This window comes from Nyctereutes procyonoides, unplaced genomic scaffold (assembly GCF_905146905.1).
Source record: "Nyctereutes procyonoides isolate TBG_1078 unplaced genomic scaffold, NYPRO_anot_genome, whole genome shotgun sequence".
NCBI lineage: Eukaryota > Metazoa > Chordata > Mammalia > Carnivora > Canidae > Nyctereutes > Nyctereutes procyonoides.
The window spans coordinates 10,322,268-10,329,729 of NW_026575035.1; positions in this window are offsets into that span (position 1 = coordinate 10,322,268).

Here is a 7,462-nt window from a genome sequence, read left to right on the forward strand (position 1 = left end):
ATTTTATTTTTTTAAAAAGATTTTATTTATTCACTCACGAGAGAGAGAGGCAGAGACACAGGCAGAGGGAGAAGCAGGCTCCATGCAGGGAGCCCGACGTGGGATTCCATCCCGGGTCTCCAGGATCACGCTCTGGACCGAAGGCGGCGCTAAACCGCTGAGCCACCAGGGCTGCCCTCTAACTTTTTTTAAAAAGTTTTTTTAAATTTAAATTCAATTTTCCAACATATAGTATAACACCCAGTGCTCATCCCATCAAGTGCCCTCCTCATTGCCTGTGCCCCATTTACCCCATCCCTCTTCCCATCTCCCTTCCACATCCTTTGTTTGTTTTCCAGAGTTAGGAGCCTGTCATGGTTTGTCTCTCTCTCTCTAATTTTTCCTACTCAGTTCCCCTCCTTTCCCTTATAATCCCTTTCACTATTTCTTATATTCCACGTATGAGTGAAACCATATGCTGATTGTCCTCCGATTGACTTACTTCACTCAGCATAATACCCTCTAGTTCCATTCAGTCGAAGTGAATGGTGGGTATTCATTTCTTCTGATGGCTGAGTAATATTCCATTGTATATATATACCACATCTTCTTTAGATAAGTGTACTCTTTTTTTTTAAGATTTTTAATTTATTTATTCATGAGACACACACACACACACAGAGGGAGAGAGAGAGGCAGAGACATAGGCAGAGGGAGAAGCAGGCTCCATACAGGGAGCCCGATGTGGGACTCGATTCCAGGACCTCAGGATCATGCCCTGGGCCGAAGGCAGGCTCCAAACCGCTGAGCCACCCAGGCGTCCCAGATAAGTATACTCTTAATTCCTTTTATATGTTCCACTCATCCCCCAAGCCACCTTCCCTCTAGCAACCTCCAGCTTGTCCTCCGTATTTAAGAGTCTTTTTTCTCTTTGTTCTGTTTCTTAAATTCCATATGTGAGTGCCTTTGTCTTTCTCTGACTTCTTTCTTTGTTTCTTTCTTTTTTTTTTAAATTTTTTTATTTATTTATGATAGTCAGAGAGAGAGAGAGAGAGGCAGAGACATAGGCAGAGGGAGAAGCAGGCTCCATGCACCGGGAGCCCGACGTGGGATTCGATCCCGGGTTTCCAGGATCGCGCCCTGGGCCAAAGGCAGGCGCCAAACCGCTGCGCCACCCAGGGATCCTGTTTCTTTCTTTTTTTTTAAAAAAAAGATTTTATTTATTTATTCATGAGAGACACACAGAGAGAGGCAGAGACATAGAGGAGAAGCAGGCTCCCTGTGGAGAGCCTGATGAGGGACTTGATCCCAGGACACGGGATCATGCCCTGAGCCAAAGGCAGATGCTCAACCACTGAGCCACCCAGGTGCCCCTCTCTCTTTCTTTTTTAAGGATCTTACTAATTTATTTAGAGAGAGAGAGAGAGAGTGCAAGCAAGAGGAGGGGCAAAGGGAGAGGGAGAGAAAGAAACCCAAACAGAGCCCGATGTGGGGCTTGATCTCATGGCCCTGAGATCATGACCTGAGCCAAAATCAAGAGTCAGAGGCTTAACCAACTGAGCCCCCCAGGTGTCCCTCTTAATGACTTCTTTCACTTAGCATTATACCCTTTAGATACATCCGTGTTGTTGCAAATGGCACAATCTCATTATTTGTGTGTGTGTGTGTATATATCTGTGCGTATATATATATGTTGGAACATTATTTGTTCACAAAAAACAGATACATGTATATATGTATACACACACACATACATACATATATACCTCATCTTTATCCATTCATCTATTGATGGATACTTGGGATGCTTCTATATCTTGGCTATTGTAAATAATACTGCAATAAACATAGGGGTACATATATCTCTTTGAATTAGTGTTTTTGTTTTCTTTGGGTAAATACCCAGTAGTGGAATTACTGGATCATATGGTAACTTCAATTTTAATTTTTTGAGGAACCTCCATGCTCTGTCCCCTACTCCTTCAGGCCTGGTGTGGGAATAGTGTAGTATCCCACTGTTACTTCCTCAGTGGTACTGCGTATCCCTCATGGTTTCCCATACTTTGCCAAATTTTGGTAAATAGTCCCATCAAGCCAGACAACAGAGTTGGCAAATTTTTTCCATGGGAACCCTGACTGTTAGATGTCTTCGTCTCTACCTCCAATTTAGAGTTTGTTAGTTTCAGGTATTGAGAGAATATAAGAATGATAGAATTCATTTTAAAGTGTGAATGCTTAATAGTAAAATTCCTCTGGCACATTTTGTTTGAAACAAGAGCTGTGTAGACAAAATTAAGAGAATTTCAAACTGTATGACTGAAGTTTTTTTTTTTTTTTTTTTTTTTTTTTTTTGTTGTTGTTGTTTTCTGGAGCCCTCTAAATCAAAGGCACACCTCCTGAAGATAAACCTGGCATTAGATAAAGGCACTTCTTAAACTTTTCAACAAAAGTGGCCTGGCTGAAGGGAGGTGGCCACATACCCCAGGGAGTCTAGGATGCCAGTAGCCCTAAGTAACCTTAAGCAAGCATCACATTTATTAAAAAGGTTCTCTTTTATTTAAATAATATATGAGTTATTCTTTCTACACCATAATGTATCTCTGTTTTTTCATATTACTTTCAAAGTTTAATAAAGGTGAGTTTCTAGGGAGATGCACATGTTTATCATTTTGCTTTATTACTGGCAGGCAGCTTAGTGCTCTTGGGGACACATGGCTCCAGTTTGAGAAGCCTAAAGTGGGGAGAACTTGGGTACATTGATAATGTTACCACTTGATTATTAGAGGTTTATTGCTTTTTTCCAGATCTGTGTTTTCTTATATACTTTCAAGTCCTAGGGAAATTCTAAGATTTGTGATAAGCATTTCTATTTTATTTTATTTTTTAAAAGATTTTATTTATTTATTAATGGGAGAGAGAGAGAGAGAAAGAGAGAGTCAGAGACACAGGCAGAGGGAGAAGCAGGCTTCTCCCGATATGGAACTGGATCCTCAGTCTCCAGGATCGCACCCTGGGCTGAAGGCAGCGCTAAACCGCTGAGCCACCCGGGCTGCCCAGCATTTCTATTTTAAACATGGGTATACTATATGTCATTTCTTTTTCAATTGGCCACATCTATTTGACTTTCTTTTTTTAAAATTTACTTATGGATTACATTACTTTGATATAAATTGCTTTTATTTTTTAATATGTCCTAAATGGCAGTATTTTCCCCCCACCAATCATTGTAACATTTTTCACACATTAAAATGCATGCTAGGGGCATCTGGTTGGCACGGTGGGTTAAGTGTCTGGCTTTGGCTCAGGTCATGATCTCCGGGTCCTGGGATTGAGCCTCATGTGGACTGTCTGCTCAGCGGGAAGTCTGCTTCTCCCTTTCTCTCTCCCTCTGTGTTCTCTCTCTCTCTCTCTCAAATAAATAAATAAACAAACAAACAAATAAATAAATAAAAATGTTTGGTGAGACCATATCCTCTGTTTGACAGGTGCTGTGAGGTTTTTTTTTCTAATTTATTCTAAGAAATGAATCACAAAAGTGTTTAACTACTTTTCCTTATTGTCAGAAATGTTTAAAATCCTACAACTTCTTTAAGAATAAACTTTAAAATATTAGGTATTATAATTGTAAAATGTTCAACTTAAAAAAATCAATACTTGTATTAATATTCTAGGGCTGCCATACAAAGTAGTACAGACCGTGTGACTTAAACAACAGGAATTTATTTTCTCATAGTTCTGGAGGCTCGAAGTCAGAGATCAAGGTTGTCTGTCAGTGGGCTGATTTCTTCTGAGGTGTCTCTCCTTGGCTTGTAGGTGGCCATCCATGTTCTCCATGGTTTTTCCCTCAGTACTTGTCTGTGTCCAAATTTCCTCTTCTTATAAGGACACCAGTCATATTGCATTAGAGCCCACCATAAAGACCTCATTTCAACCTAATTACCTCCTTATAGATTCTATTACCAAATACAGTCACGTTCTGAGGTCCTGGGAGTTAGGACTTTGACATATAGATTTTGAAGGGAGCACAATTCAGCCCCAAATAGCATTTAGATAGATGTTTAAGAACTGTAGTGTACTTGTTGGCTTATGTAACAGTTTTGATTCTAAAAACATGTCTAAATTAGAAAAAAAAACACATCTAAATTATTGAGAGCAGAGGAGAAAAGCACCTACTGAGTATGTTGTGCCCTGTCAGAAGGTTAGTGGAGGGTATGGTTGCGACACACAAATGAGGCTGGAGCAGAGGGCAAATCTAGACTGTTCTTCACTACTCAGGGGTGTTGCATTTTTTCTAAATCTCATCAAAACGTAGATAACAGTGGCAGCCTGGGCGGCTCAGCGGTTTAGCACCACCTTCAGTCCAAGGCATGATCCTGGAGACCTGGGATCAAGTCCCACATCGGGCTTCCTGCATGGAGCCTGCTTCTCCCTCTGCCTATGTTTCTGCCTCTCTCTTGCTCTCTGTCTCTAATTAAAAAAAAAATCTTTAAAGCGTGGATAACAGCACCCATTTTATGCTGGAATGTGGCGCTTAACACAACATCTATCACAAGTGAGCACTCAGTACATTGGAAATGTAAATCCTACTGTGCGTTACTGCTGTTGGATACACATTCATGTCAGTTTAGAGACCAAAAAGCTGAACTTGGATAGGTTAAACAACATCCCTGCTATTACTATTACTATTGTGTAATAAAAGGGCTAGGATGCCTCTGGGTTTAAACATTGTCTTCACTGCTGACCAGCGGTGTGGCTTTGGTCAAGTTACCTAGTTTCTCCCCCAACTTTTTCCCTCCTCTATGAAATGGGGATAATGAGGTCCACCCTTTTTTTTTAATTGATGTATACTTGACACACAATGTTACATTAGTTTTGGGTGTAATGATGTCTACCTTTTAGAGCTATGAGGAAGAGACCATATATTTCAAGCTGCTGTACAAAGTCAAATTGTCACTATACCATGTCATTCCCCATTGACTTTGCCACCATCTGCCGGTGACACTTTAGGAAAATCACCTTCCTTGCATTTCATTTCCCTCATCTTCAAGATTGGGGTAGGAATGGCAGGACAAAAATTGGCCTAAAACAATATCTCAAACTAAGAGGCTTATAAGGCCAGGCAGGTGATTGAGGGCCTGGAACCCAATGTGGCAAATACCAAAAATCAAGAATGCAGAGATTTGAGTCTTTCATCAGAAATCTCTCAAGTTTAGGGCAGCCCGGGTTTAGCGCCGCCTTCAGCCCAGGGCCTGATCCTGGAGACCTGGGATCGAGTTCCAAGTCGGGCTCCCTGCATGGAGCCTGCTTCTCCCTCTGCCTATATCTCTGCCTCTCTCTCTCTGTGTCTCTCATGAATAAATAAATAAAATCTAAAAAAAAAAAAAAAAAGGCCAAAAGTTAAAAAAAAAGTCTCTCAAGTTTAAAATAGTTTTGGCAGCGAATATAAATATACATATACTTTATCATAAGCCCAATGTGGCCATAGGTTTATAAATTTTTGACTACACAATCCCTAAAATCCTTCCATTCTAAAGTTATCAATTCCATGTCATAAAACCAACAGTGGTCTAATTCCTAGTCCTTACTTCTAGGAACCGGAGGTCATGGTTTTGCCTGTACTATCCTAATTGTTTTTGGGAATAGTCTTTCTACCTATAGTCTCTCTCCTACTCCAATCCCACTCATTGCTTCCTGAGAAATTAATCTTTATAAAGTTCTACTTAGTCTTGTCACTGCTTTGCTTAGAAACCTTCAAAGACTTTCCATTTATGGAATAGAGTCTAAAAATCTGAGCTGGAGGTGACCAGCTTTCCTTCCTTACTTCCTCTTTCACATATCTCAGTTCCCCAACAATGCCATCTTCCTGAGATGTCCTGCCTAAAAGTGTTCCTTTTTAAATCTCCCTCTTTGGTGTGCTGCTCTGTCTCAGAAGTCTGTGGTCCCACCCAGACATGTGCATATTCTGTTTACCCTTCAGGGTTCAACTCAGATCCTTTATCATGCATACAGTGTTTCCTTCCTGGGCTTTGCCTTAGCAGAAATCAGGATTTTTTTTTTTTTTTAAGATTTTTATTTCTTTATTTTAGAGAGCAAGAACATGATGGGGTAAGGTAGGGGCAGAGGCAGATGGACAAGCATGATGGATGGACTCTGCATGGAGAATATGCACAAATATACTTTGCTTATTCTGTTTTGCTTTGTTATGTGTGTGAAAGATATTAATAAAAAGACAATTTTTAAAGATTTTATTTATTTATTCATGAGAGAGAGAGAGAGAGAGAGAGAGGCAGAGACATAGGCAGAGGGAGAAGCAGGCTCCCAGCAAGGAGCCTGATGTGGGACTTGATCCTAGACTCCAGGATCACACCCTGAGCCAAAGGCAGATGCTCAATCGCTGAACCACCCAGGTGTCCCAAAAGGACATTTTTAAAGACTAGTAAAAATAGTTTCTAGGACTTCAGACTTTTCTTCCTGAAGGTTTTTAAAACAATTTTTATTTATTTTATTACTTTATTTTTTTAAGGGAAGATTAAAGAAGGATGAACTTAGTATGGAGAGAAAATGCATATTTTCGTTTACCTGTAAATCTCCTTTTTTATCTCCTTAGAGCATGTTTCAGTTCCTCCCTGGAGTTTAAAATCCATCCTGAGTCCAAAATGAGGTAACTCTCACAATAATTCTTTTTTGCTTGATAAAAATCACATTTTGCCTCTGGTATGAAATTTCACAAACAAAGCCAACTAGAAGAAGGAAGAAGGATCAGCATGTTTAGATGTTATATTCCCACTATCTACATGTCCATTTGTCAGGTCATCCCTCAGTTTAGGCAAACTAAGACTCTAACAGCTCTAATTTTCTCAAAGCGATAGAAGACAATTCATTTGTCATTTATTTTTATTTTTTAAAGATTTTATTTATTTATTTAAGAGAGAAGAGAGCAGGGGAGAGAGCATTAGAGTGAGCATGAGCAGGGTGAGGGGGAGAGGGAGAGGGAGAAGCAGACTTCCTGCTGAGCAGGGAGCCCAATGTGGGTCTCAATCCCTGGACCCTGAGATCATGACTTGAGCTGAAGGCAGAGTGAGCCACCCAGGAGCCCTCATTTATCATTTAAATCTCATTCCTTGATGGCAGGTTTTGTAGCCCCCAAATGGAAGACTAAATCCTTGAAAATCACTTTTCTGGTGGCCTAAGTGGTGCATGATACTTATATTGGGTAATTTTGTATTCATTAGCTACAATAAGACAAATGGAGCAATTGTCCTTGTATCTCAGCCAAAGAGAATGGAGCCTAGAAGTTGGCTAAAAACAAGCTCCTGCATACACATGTCAAAGCCAATACTGGTAACAATTAAAAACAATATAACACTTCAACCTGGACTTCTGGAATTTTTTTGCAGTCAGATAAAAATGTCATTCACCATAAAAAAAGCTAGAGAAGGGAGCAGGGGATTTGAATGAACTCTGTGAAAAGCTTTCAGAGCAT